This window comes from Acipenser ruthenus, chromosome 28, assembly GCF_902713425.1.
Source record: "Acipenser ruthenus chromosome 28, fAciRut3.2 maternal haplotype, whole genome shotgun sequence".
Taxonomy (NCBI): Eukaryota; Metazoa; Chordata; class Actinopteri; order Acipenseriformes; family Acipenseridae; genus Acipenser; species Acipenser ruthenus.
In genome coordinates, this window is record NC_081216.1 from 3,610,594 (window position 1) to 3,624,364 (window position 13,771).

Here is a 13,771-nt window from a genome sequence, read left to right on the forward strand (position 1 = left end):
AGGTTTAATTAAGCACATTATCAGTTCAATTAAGGGTTTGATTAAAACTGAGATCTCAGTTGGAATGAAAACCAGCAGACCCCCCCCCCCCCCCGGACCAGGGTTGGGAAACCCTGTTATAGGAGCCAGACGGCTCAGTGGTTGCATTTACTCAAACGTGGGACCCTCGCTGTCTGTGTCAGTCAGGATTGAACTTGCTTTGTGGGCAAATCCAGTGCAGATTTTTTGTTCCAACCAGTCCTTAACTAGATACACATCTTTTAAATTCACCTTGTTGCCTAATGTTGCTATAAAAAGTGCAGATTTAGGGCCAGTTTGGAGCACAATCCCTGGACTGCAGCACGGGATCCCAGCGATCTGAAAGGCAGTACATTTGACAGCAGAGAGAAAATTTACAAAAAATGATTCCATCCAATTATAGATAATCACAGCCTGATTTATTTTAAACACATTGAAAAAGACACTTTGTCGAAAGCGTCTAACTTCTTTTCATATGAATATAACGAGCAGCACACTCACACACTAACTCTCACACTCACCCTGAGCGGTTTGATCGCTGTGTTAATGTGCTGGGCTCGGAGGGATTCACTTCAGGGAAACACTGCTGGGACGTTGAAGTTGGAAACAAAACTGGACTCTGGGTGTGATAAAAGAGTCGAGCCAGAGGAAAGGGGAGATCACTCTGAACCCAGGAGCAGGATACTGGACCTGAGGAATGGGGATCAGTACTGGGCAGAAACCTCACCAGGGACACGACTCACTCTGTAGAAGAAGCCCCAGAAAGAAGATCAGAGTTCTTCTTAATGTATTAGCAACCCTTACTTCTGAGCTTCAAGTTGGAATGAACACAATACATACAGTGAGCAGGCCCAAAGGGAATGCAATAAACAGATATCGACACACACACACACCAAACTGCTGTAAAGTAACGGATGGACACAAACTGCTTACTTTCAACGGACTGGACTGGATTATGACTCTCGAAATGCACAGATTAGAAAACGTCACATACTGCGAGAAAAAGGGACCCTTAAATAGTTCGATTTTTGTGTTTAACTGCTGTCATTAATGATTAGTCATAGATTTGTATCTGAATCTGGGATCTGAAGTGGTGGTGGGGGTACCCTGTCCAAACTGGGGGGGCACGGCCCCCTAATTGGGGCTGGCCCTTATTCCTAGACCATGTTCCAGAGCAAGCCACTCCCTGTTGGCTCTAATAACTTATTATAAATCAAACAAATGAAGACGGTCCTCAGCAACTAGTATCCCAGTAAACATAAAAAATATTGTTTTGTTTTGCTATGTTTCCTATGCATGGGATGGCACTAGTACAGTACTAGTAATGTATTATTATAAAATTATTAACAGAGAGGTTTAGTGGAGTCTGGAAAACTAAACGGTTTGTCAGCTGGCTTCTAAACACACAGCACAGGGCTAGTTCAATAGCACACTTTAAATGAGCGCTGGTCACTGCTGGAGATCTGAACAGGGTTATCTGTATGTTCTGTAAGACAACCCTGCTTGTTGTTTAACAGTTTGCTGCAGTCAGTTTGCTTTCAGTGCTAATCTCACACAATGAGAAAGAAACAACTTGAGAGAACTACTGAGGACTACTGAGTTGTTTTGTACTAAGTTTACAAGGGAGACTCCGTCCAGTTATTTTCCAGAACATTTAAGGCTCTCTCACACCCCACAGGTTAATACTGTTCCAGTCCCACTCAAACAGAACCAGTCCCCGAAGCGATTCAGAACAGCTCTTTCAGGAGTGATTGTCTCCATATTGTAGATCAGTGTAACGGTGGTCAGTGCCAGAGGTTCACCTGTATGGACTAAACTCCAGGTGCCGGGGTAGAAACTGAGGCTGAGCCCTCCTTGAAGAAAACTCAGGCATTAATGTGTCTGCTTAATCAAACCACAAGCAAAGTTGCAGGAGTTCAAAACCTTGCCTGCAAACTCAGTACAATCCCACCCACTTGAGGAATCTGCAACTTGAAATACAGGTATGGCATCTTTTTTTGCTCATTTTCTATCAGCAGCAAATGAAAGTAAAAGGATTTGAAAGTTCTGTGATTTTGACATACGCCATTACAGAGAGCAAGGCAGGCTGCTACCTCCTGAATTCATGAGGGTATGGCAGGAATATTCAGGAATATGTTCAATCCCTTCATTAATGCACCCCCTGGAGTGCTCTGCAATCTGCATAATGAAAAACTGAAGCTGTTCTGTTTGGACGACAAAGAGGTGATCTGTCTCGTGTGTCAAACTTCAAGAAAGCACGCAAATCACAGAGTCTGCCCAGTGGAAGAAGCTGCCGTGGATTACAAGGTTTGAAAATAGAATATACTATCTATCAATAATGAAATATGTAGTGTCTGGCAGTATACTGTAATTAACATGCACGCAGTTTCCTTCTGGTCTTTCACTGCAGAGTATGGCTGCTGGTACATTTCTGTTGTGTTGGTAAAGACTTCAGCAGTTGACTTACTCTAGATAAAGACAGTCATTATTGGTTTGCCCTCTAGGTCACAGGTTGCCAATCCTGGTCTGCTGGTTTTCATTCCAACTGAGCTCTCAATTACTTAATTAAACCCTTAATTTAACTGATAATTTGCTTAATTATACCCTCTTACTTGTTTTCAGCTCTTAAACAGTTTCAGATTTCAAGTTGGCTACAACATTTTATAAGTAACTTGAACTCTGCAACTGTTTAAGAGCTGAAAACAATTAAAAAGGTCACATTAAGCAAATTATCATTTCAATTAAGGATCTAGTTAAGTAATTGAGAGCTCAGCTGGAGTAAAACCAGCAGATAGGTGACTTTTCAGACTTACTCCAGGACTGATAGCTCTAATAACTGAATCTATTACTTCTGATTCGATGTAGCAAGCCACTCTCAATGTATTATGTGCAGATTGCTACGAGGTATACACCATTAAAGAGTAAGTAGCGAGGTTCTGAAAAATAAAGCCTTACACGTCCCACGTGCTGCTACAACAGCCTGATAACATGCACTTAGAACTTTAAAGTCTGTTTCAAAGCTCTTTTCAAAATGTCCGCTCTTGTACACTGATAGTGTCAGGATTGTTACCCACATTGTTAAACAGGTAACACAGCGATAACGATCCATGATATGGCACGGAACAGAAAAGCCAGAGCACTTGTTGTGATTTTTTCCCCACTCTATTAGAAGACAGATCTCAAACCCCAGTGCACTAGAGCAGACATTCTGAAAAGAGCTTTGAAACAGACTTTAAAGTTATGTGTAAAAAGTTGTCAGGATGTTACAGGTTCGTTATTTAAACAGTTGTAGCAGCACCAGTTTAACCAATTTACTCACTAGCTTGTTATGCTTAAATAAACACACTGGAGGCAGAGCGTCCCCATAGCATGAAATATCTCAAGTAGAAGCATCAGCAATCTTCAAGCCATGACCTCTGCTCATCACTGCAAGGGAAGTGCTTCCTGTGTCCTCAATGTAGATGTGTTTTCTGCACCGTGAGCGCTCTGCCATTGTGCGATTGCACACGGTGGTTAATTTATAATTCTATTCACATTTCCTTTAAATATTCCAGTATATTTTAATTTACGCTTCACTGAGTGTATTTGTTATATATATTTTCACTAATTGACTTATTTAGGTGTGCCACTTCTGTATCTGTATGTGTGCGCCTGTCCTTCCTCTCCCTGGTTGTTGCTAGTGCTGTGTGTGTATACGAGTTAACTGCTGTGTAAACTTGGCACAATGTATTTGCTTTGTTTCCGTGATTGAAATAAGTCACTACTATTGGCAGACCTGAAACAAGATATCGGTTTGGTTGCCTGAGAACATACAAGCTTAACTAGTTTGAAACATGATAACGAATTTTAGTTCTGGACTGAATGGCCTGATTAACGATTATAACACTGTCGACACTAGTTTATGAAAAAAAACAAAACATTTTATATTCTTTATTTAGCAGACGCCTTTATCCAAGGTGACTTACAGAGACTAGGGTGTGTGAACTATGCATCAGCTGCAGAGTCACTTACAACTACGTCACCCGAAAGACGGAGCACAAGGAGGTTAAGTGACTTGCTCAGGGTCACACAATGAGTCAGTGGCTGAGGTGGGATTTGAACCGGGGACCTCCTGCTTACAAGCCCTGTTCGCTAACCGCTGGACCACACAGCCTCCTATAGTAATTTGTGAATCTAAAACTGAGAATGCAACACCTGTCTTTTTATAGCAATGCAGTTTCATTTGTCAGGGCGCCATGTTAGATTTCAGGAGGGGGTCTGGTTAGGCCCCTGGAAGCTCTTGGTTTTATTGCAGACAAAAAACTTAAAAATCAGTTTATTACGGGAAGCATTTTCTGTGATTATTTCCTATATTCTTTTTATAAATCATACAATAAGAAAAATTATCAACACAGGACAAACAGACAACTTTTAAAGCTAAGCAATATGCAGCTGTGGCTTGCAGAACCAGTATCAAATACAGCCTTATTTAAGCTTGTATATAAGTTCAGAACACACGAGATAATAGTCATACATTACTGATCCCACAGCCTTGAGGCACCAATCTTGGAGTCCTAGCACAGAGATCAATCACACAGTTTGATGCATTGCGCACTATCCTTAGTAGAGAGAAACCATTTTGTTTTATAAAATAAAATCTACTTACCCCTGCAATGACGTCCCAAATTGAAGCATTTGTGTTCATCTCATGCAAGCTCACCCCTCCCATTGGGTAAGTTATTTTGTTAAACTGCTGCAATAGAAAGTGTTTGTTGTCTGGTTTCAAAAGTTCTCCTGACAGGACATGTTTTTTTTCAGATGAGGCTCGAGGTCATTAGGCTACTGATGTAACTTAAAACGTGAGTATCGATGTTTCTTAAGAAACTGCACAGACGCCATTTCTTAATCAGTGTTAAGTTTATTTCATACATGCAGGGAAACCAGTCCAAGTATAGAACTGATTACCAGTTGTTACATCTTTTACATGACATTAAATACCCTTCTGCATAGGTGTCTCTCTCCTCCTCTTCCTATAACACTCAACCAATGGCAAAGGGACAATGCATTATTCCGGTCACTATGTACCATGTGCACTCCAATCAGGAAAAAAACAAGTTTCTCTTGATTAGTTTATACAAATCTACAAATCTCTTATCAGCCCCTTTGAAGTGTCTGGCTCCTTCCAGATCCCACTGAAGACTAGCTTTATGACCCCCCTCATAAACCAGCTGTATATTCTAAGTTTTATACCCCACAGTGGACTCCCCAAAGGGCAAACGTCTTTCATGTCAGGGCTGGAGGTCAAAGGACTTGTTTGTACAACCTTGTGCTGCTGGATAGTCATTTGCTTTGACACAAAAGAATCCTTTTCAGTTGTCATAACTTCAGGGTGACTTCTCTACCATTTTGCCTTCAATTTACTTCTAATGTGCGGTTGTTTAAATATAGTTAAATATATGTTAACTTGGTGTTTTTCTCAGCTCTCTGCTACCATCCATTGCTCAATGAAGCTGCTATTATTTCTTGCTTGCTCGGAGTCAATGCAGTGCAAGTATCTCTATACCCAGAGTATATAGCCAGCCTTCATCTATTACAGCAGTGCTTGCATTTTTGGAACTAACGGTTTTTTCTATCCAATGTTAAATCACTTTTCAGAAAAATAACATGAATACAGCCCTGTCATTCCTCATGCGTAGCAAACTGCTATTCAATACTTGTTCCATGTTTTCCAACAGCTACAAATACAGTTTGTATTAACAAATAATTCTCTCAAATGGAAGTTTTTGAATTTTATTTTTTCTGAAACAAAAAGAAAACCGTTACAGTTACAAAAATGTAAATAAGCAGATTGGTTAAGAAATATATATTTTTTAAAAATTTTTAGATCTGTATTAGTTTGTTCTTTCAAAAAATGAACAAAACACCGGGAAGCTTCACACTTTAGTTAATACTTAATGGATTATCTACAAGTAGAGTTAACATACTGTGATGGGAAACACAGTAACTGTCAGTAACACTTCATTGTCAACTATCTTCTAGTTTAAACACACTATTGCTGTATATGAACACATATCATCAATCAATCTGAATTTCTAAAGCAATGCTGATGCTGAAATTCTAACAGAAATGCTCTTTCACTATTTGTGTGACTTTTTCCTGCAGAATACTTTGCAGTTAGTGAGTGTGGGAATGTGCCTACTGCAGATTTGCTGAACCAGTCACAACATGTAAAAGTCTCTTCATGTGTAACGTTGTTGATCTCTGTTATTCCTTTGACAACGAAAGATGTTATTGAAGCGCTGGTTTTCCGAGCATCGCTGGCTGCTTGGTGTTTTTGTGATCTCTCGTGCTTACCACAAACATCATCATTCTTGCTCCTATATGTAACTGAGATGGATTTACCAGTAAGCATGGATGATCAACAGTCCAAAGCACCTTTGACCATTGTTCCATCGTCCAATGTCTGTGTTCTTGTGCATATTTTAGCCCTTTAGTCTTGTTCCCCTTTCTTAACAGAGGTATTCTTACTGCAACACATCCTTCAAGTCCTGATTTCAAGAGTGACCTTCGTACAGTTGATGGACAAGCGACACCTGTGCCTTCTGCCAATTCTATTGTCAATTCAACGCTTGTCTTCTTCCTATTCCTTAAGGAATCTTCAGGTACAGCTCATCCTTGTTAGACAGCTTTCTTGTGTCTTCCAGTCCTGGGTTTGTCAATTACAGGTGATGTTTCTCTGTACTTGTTGATTATGCTTCGGGTTCCACACCTTGAAAATCGAGTGATGCAAGCTATTTCACTCAATGTGTTTCCTTCTTTATGCAAGTCAAGGTTGTTATAAGAGTAGAAAACACTAGTGGAGGCTTTGAGTAAATTGTTGATGCTCATAATGCATCAGAGTAGAACAATGCAACATGTCTCTCTCTCTCTCTCTCTCTCTGTGTCTCTCTCTCTCTATATATAAGCGACATTGGAAAAATACATACTTTCTGTAAAGTATGCTTACTGGTAAATCCATCTCAGTTACATATGTGAGCAGGAGGATGATGGGAAATGTAGTTCTGAGAGGTCCGTTCAGGTACATGGGAAGCCATCTTGAGGTGGGGAATGCAATTTAAAAGTTTAAAAAAAGTGGTCCAAATGTTAAAAGAAAAAAACAATTAAAACAATACACACGCCTTACATAAACAGTTGTAGCAACACATGGGAACACGTAACACAATAAACTTACTAAATAACATCAGCATTAATATTATTAACACAATATAATGCTTTTGTGGTTCAGAGCTTGCTATAAACATCCTCTTTGATTTGATAAGGATCATACTTTTCTACCATATATTAAAAATATGTTTTTTTCCATATTATTGTTATTATTTATTATTTATTTCTTAGCAGACTCCCTTATCCAGGGCGACTTACAGTCGTAAACAAAAATACATTTCAAGACTCACAGTACAAGTAATAATACAATTAAGATCAAGATAAAATGCAATGACTTCTTGTGATGGGGTGTGCAGCCTATTTTGTGGTGGTTCTGTGTTTTTTGTATTGTTTAGAGTGGATGTGAGTGAGTTTGGGGTGTGGTTCAGTGAATTTATGTGTGAGGAATGTGTGGAATGTGCCTGGGCTAATGAGGTGCGAATTGCCCAATTAGCCCAGGCACCTGTATAAAAGGGAGTGGTTGGGTATGTTAGGAGGAGAGTGTTTGTAACTGTGAGACGACGTGTGTGAGAGAGAGTGTGTGAGAGGTTCTTTTTGATTTGTTTAAAGCCTGTTTTTGTGTTTGTCTTTTTGGTTGGCCATCGTGCCTTTTTATTTTGTGTTTTGTTAATTAAAATATTTTGGTTTCACTGCACTTTCTGTCTCTGAGTCTTCCTTCTGCTGCTATCCTGCCACACTTCTGTTCTAGCAAGAACAAGTATGTGACAAAATACGATTCAATAACGGAGCAGATAACAGTGTCAGTGATAGTTACATCAGGGAAGGGTTAGCGCTGTGCTGTTGAAAGCGGCTTTCAAACAAGGCGTTTCAAACCAGGAATATTGCTTATTTCAGTGAAGAATATTTTTACTGCACACAGCATTCTCAGGGCTGAGGGGATTTCTCACTCACTGCATTCATATTGTTACTAGCCAGGCATGTGTTAGCAGTGATGTGCAAGCTCAGGGAGAACTCAAGACTGCGCTGGAGCCCTTGAAGGACAAGCTGAAAACCTTCAATAAAGTTAAAGAAGGATGTGATGAAACAGCAGAGCGCATCGAGGTAAACTAACTAGATTACTGATTTACAAAAATACAGAACGTACAATTTCACTGGACACCCAAACAAATTCTAAAGCGTCCTCTTTCTTGTTATAGACACAAACATTGCGAAATCTCATCCCTTTCAGACACAATCCGAGTGATAGAACAGGAGATGGAAGCTGAAGGCATCGTATTCCTGCAGGTAGGGATTGATTAACTGTGTGTGGCATGCTCTTATTGTGAATGCAAAGGGAACAGATGATTATACATGTGCCCACACAATGTGTTTGTGCAACGGAGACTGCCAAGACTGGCATGAGGCATCAATATCCCTCCAGTCGCTCAGGTGTTTTTGTGTTGCTCAGTCTTAGATTGCTTCGGCTGGCTTAAAGCAGACAAAATTCAACTTGAAGCCTATTAGTAAGATCTGACTGGTACTATTATTATTATTATTATTATTTATTTCTTAGCAGACGCCCTTATCCAGGGCGACTTACAATCGTAAGCAAATACATTTCAAGTGTTACAATACAAGTAATACAATAAGAGCAAGACATCCAATAACTATTGTTCAAGTGTGACAAACCACAATTCAATAATAGGTCGAGGGTAGGTTTTTTGAGGAGGGGAGTGATAGAGGCTTTTTTGAAGGCAGAGGGAAAGATACCAGAAAGTAGAGAGGTGTTGAGGAGGGAGGAGATGAAGGGGAGTAGAGCAGGAGCAGCAGCTTGAAAGAGGTGAGTGGGGAGGGGGTCCAAGGCACACGTGGTGGGTTTGTGACCCTGGAGCAGGGAGGAGAGGTCAGAGTCTGAGAGGGGCAAGAAGGTGGAGAAGGAGGGCGAGTAAGTAGGGGATGTAGTGGGTGCAGGGGTTGGAGCAGGAGGGGGTGCGGGGGAGGGAGAGGTGTTAAAGAGTTTGCGGATATCTGAGATTTTAGAAGAGAAGAAGGAGGCAAAGTCATCAGGGGAGATAGAGGAGGGAACTGAAGAGGTCCGGGCAGGGTGTTTTGCAGTAGTATAACATTTATATATATATCTATATTTGCTGTCAGTTTTTTTTTCTTACTGGTATGCATACCAGCGTATATCGCCCGCTTTACCCCCATGCCAGCCACATTGTTCTTGTGATCCAGTGCTTGTGCCGCTCATTCTACAAATAAAACAGTAGTGCAGTGTGTTATATGCTGCTGAAGGAACTGGAAAGGATATGTTTCTGTGAATATTCAAAATACTAAATGAAGGAAAGTAGCCCAGAGTTCCCTCCTCATTCCCATATATTCCTGTGCCACCTGAGATTCACTTTAATGCTCTTTGGTTTTGTTTTCCTTTGTTTCAGAAGTACACAGACACACAGAGCAGGTATGTAAGACCTAGCCTGTCTCCCTCTCTTGTATTGTATTGAAACACAGAGCAGCACTAGCTCCTGAATATGATTGCAGAGCCGAGTGCACGCTGCAGGATCCACAGTGTGTTTCAGGAGCGCTGATAGATGTAGCCGAGCACCTGGGCTCTCTGAAGTACAAAGTATGGCAGAAGATGCTGGAGATTGTTGAACACAGTGAGTCCTGTGGGGCAGTTGCTCTTTTTGCAACTCCTTGTTAAGAAACTCCTGCAGTAGAACTCTGAGTTCAGCCCATTGTCTTGGAATGCTTCCAGAGCTCTAAGAATGTTAGTGCTGAGCAGTGTCACAGTGTTCTGTTCTAGAGCTTTGTGATAGAACTCTGGGAGCAGCTACAATTCTCACAGTTCTACTCAGATCATTCAGCCTGACATTATTTCAGTATGTATGTACTGTACAGCCTCTCAGCCAATCAGGGCTGGGTTTTTACACACTGTGATTAAACAGGTTCACATTTTGGTACGGGCACATTTCTGCTTTTTAAAATTCTTTGATGTTGAATAATAATACCTGAAATGACGCTTTATAATTAAGTGGAATATACAGCTCCTGCCTCCTAATGTATTGCAATGCTTTAGTGTGCAGGTAGGTGTTTCTAACTCTGTCTCTCGTTTCCTCTCTCAGCTCCAGTGGCTCTGGATCCCAACACAGCAGCACCCGGGCTCGTGGTGTCTGAGGATCTAACAAGTGTGAGAGACAGAATGAGAGACAGCAGCTTCCTGACAACCCAGAGCGGTTTGATCCCTGTGTTAATGTGCTGGGCTCGGAGGGATTTACCTCGGGGAAACACTGGGATGCTGAAGTTGGAAACAAAACTGACTGGACTGTGGGTGTGACAAGAGAGTCGAGCCAGAGGAAAGGGAAGATCACTCTGAACCCAGGAGCAGGATACTGGGCTGTAGCCCTGAGGAATGGGGATCAGTACTGGGCAGGAACCTCACCAGGGACACGACTCACTCTGGAGAAGAAGCCCCAGAAGATCAGAGTTCAACTGGACTGTGACGGGGGGAGGTGGCGTTCTTTGATGCCAGTGATATGAGACCCATCTACACTTTCAAAGAGAGATATACTGAGAGAATATTTCCATATTTCTCACCTTGCTTAAATCAAGATGGGGAAAAAACCTGCCCCCTCTGAATCTGCCCCATGAATGCAGTTATAGAAGTGGACTAGCCCAATAATATCTCTCATTGGTATAATATCATGTCACTCTGACTGTAGCCAATAGAAACACAGTAAATACATCATTCTTGCTGACTGCTCAACACATCCTTGTGCAGTAACTCAAATTACAAGGACGCTGGCTGTCACTCAACTCTTTGTAATTAATGTCAATGTTATCCATGGAGTAAAACTATGACACCGCATTGTTCATGATATTATTAATGTAAATCATTGCATTTCTTCTTTTCGATTTCCAGTGGTATTAGGATCCCACCTGAAGCTTTAAACTCCCTTTGCTGCACGCAGGACTGTAGGAGGAGTCAGCTGCTCACAGAGTTCTATCACAGAGCTCTAGAACAGAACCCTGTGTCACTGCTCAACACCAACATTCTTAGAGCTCTGGGAGCATTCCAAGACAGGACCACGCCCCCTGACGGCATTATAGCAGAGAGGTTTAGTGACGTCTTGAGCACTAAATGATTTACAGGGAAATGAGAAGAGGCTGTCAATAAGAGGGAAGAACGTGTATTACCCTATTATTATTATTATTATTATTATTATTATTATTATTATTATTATTATTTGTTTCTTTAGCAGAAGCCTTTCTCCAAGGCGACTTACAGAGACTAGGGCGTGTGAACTATGCATCAGCTGCAGAGTCACTTACAACTACGTCTCACCCAAAAGACGGAGCACAAGGAGGTTAAGTGACTTGCTCAGGGTCACACAATGAGTCAGTGGCTGAGGTGGGATTTGAACCCGGGAGCGCCTGGTTCCAAGCCCTTTTCTTTAACCACTGGACCGCACAGCCTCCTATTACCCCTTTAATAGGATCTGGAGTGGATCAGCAACTGCATGGTACAATTACAGAGCAAATTCACCCGGTGTGTATCTTCTTTACAGTGTGAAACGAGTGTTTTCTTCTATACTCTGCATTTATCACCAGGGCAGTGAACAGGTGTGCTTGTCAGGGTTTAAAACAATAGCAACACCTAATAAAAATATTTGTGTTGAAATGCCCTAGGTCATTACCTAGCTGCTCCCAAACTCACAGCTGAAGCAGGGAGCCGTCCTGTGTATTTCACTGTGCAGGTGTGTGCTGCTGTGTGACTGTGAGACTCCTCAGTGCTCCATGTGCATTGAGCTCCCCTGGCTGTCCCAATTCTTCCAGACACAGAATAATACTCTAAATAACAATAAAAGGGATTTCCAGTAGGCTGATCTGCAGTCGACCTGGTCTCTTCTGGTATCTTCTCGCTCCCACTGTGGGTGACAGAACCTCTCAGCTGTTGTGGTCCTCTTGTCTAGCCTGCTCCTGAGGAACTGAGCTGTTACCTCAAGGGCAGAGCAGGGTGTGACACAGCAGGATGCAGCAGAGTGTGGGCTGGGCTGCGCTACACAGCAGGGTCCTGACGGAACACAGAGGACTGTAGACAAGTATCTCTGAGGCACCAGGAAGTCTGGAGCACATGGAGCCAGTCGTGCAATGAGAGATTACTTTTACAATTAGCCTGCTTTCACTCAGTCAGTGATGTTTCCCGGGACCGGAGTTGTTTCGTTAGCATTTTGTACTGAACTGCTGGGAGGTGCGTCAATGATTCTAGAGAGACTGAGGATCCAAGCCTAATCCCAAGAGACCAGCGTGCTGTCTCTCACTGTGTGTGTGTGTGGGCAGGTTTATAGTGCTTGCTGGATCAAAAAGGTCTCCTGACAAAACCTACCTTATGAGGACACAGGCCTCACTAAACACTACAAGTCAGATATTAAACAGTTACAAATAAAAAATAAATACAAATAAATAAAAAATGTATTTCTACAAGTTGTAGAATGAAGCAGAAAGGTGCTCCATGAAAGCAGAATCGACACTAGAAGCAACAGATATTATTCAACGTTTTCTGGCAACATGTAGACTAGCGTCCCCTCGGCTTAAGGAGAAATCCTTCCAGTTGCAAGATAAAGAATCCCAGTTACTTTCCAGAACCTTCAAGACAATAAGGCTCTCATACCCCCCACCTGAGCTGTGATGCCTGGCCCCTTGTGTGTACTCAGTCTATGCTAACATAGCTTTCATATCTTCTTTTAATATGTATGCTTTGTAAATGTCATTGTAATACTAGTTCTATTTAATTACCTTTCATGTATACACTTGTATCTGTTCATGTCTTCTGCGTAATAATTCTTCAGCTTAATAAAGGACGCTGGCTCCAGAGTGGTGTAAGTCTTGAGGTGCTTCATGGCTGATCAGTCCTTACCAGGATCTCTTGTTTTCTTGTGTATTTTCAGTATTTCAGTGCTCTGATAGATTTAATTTGCTGATAGTTTACGTGTGCTCACATGAAAATCAGTTTATAATATTTTTTTAATCACGAAAAGAAAGATAAATTCATGCTCAAGCTACTTTTTGAAGAAACAGACAGTACACTGTTATCGGTAGGCTAAAAAAACAAGCAGCTCTTGTGAAAATGTGATAATCTTTTCATTTTGGTATTTGATTAATTTTACTTCAGCAATGCAATCCATTAAATTGACAGTTACATTCCATTTCTTAATGAAAAGCATCACATTAAGGTCACCACATTGGCTGTCTTCCACCTTACTTAATGCATGCTGTATAATGAGCCGTTATACTGCTGATTCGTGTTCATTCGCAGCTCCTTACAAACAGCAGGTACAACAGATGGCAGGTTTATACACATACAAACACATCCACACAGCCCCTTGGACTGTAAACTCAGCACAACACCCGTCCCGTGAAATACACGCAGGCACAGGAAGAGAAAGGGAGCGTCTCTCTCTTTAAACTTTAATTAGGGAAAGACGTTTCAATTCAAAGAGAAAGGCAAACATGACAGAACAGAGAGGAAGCCGCTGTGATTCGTTTAGAGACTGGTAAAGTATACCTTCGTTACTCAAATATTTTTATATTTCAATAACAGATTTTTTCTCTTTCTGCTTGTCTTTTTTTT

At 41.3% G+C, this 13,771-nt stretch overlaps 1 long non-coding RNA gene across 5 annotated transcripts; it reads left to right on the plus strand.

Moving 5' to 3' along the window:
* Positions 1–2,041: 2,041 nt before the first annotated feature.
* Positions 2,042–13,012, plus strand: LOC117434479 (uncharacterized). Of its 5 annotated transcripts, none has more exons than XR_009309226.1 (7): positions 2,042–2,325; positions 3,960–4,856; positions 6,514–6,659; positions 8,133–8,262; positions 8,358–8,445; positions 9,579–9,800; positions 10,266–13,012. It is a non-coding gene; the product is annotated as an uncharacterized LOC117434479 (long non-coding RNA). The 5 variants fall into 5 exon arrangements; XR_009309227.1 differs by lacking the exon at positions 6,514–6,659 and having other exon boundaries at positions 3,960–4,729; positions 4,816–4,856; XR_004660977.2 differs by having other exon boundaries at positions 4,816–4,856.
* Positions 13,013–13,771: the final 759 nt, after the last annotated feature.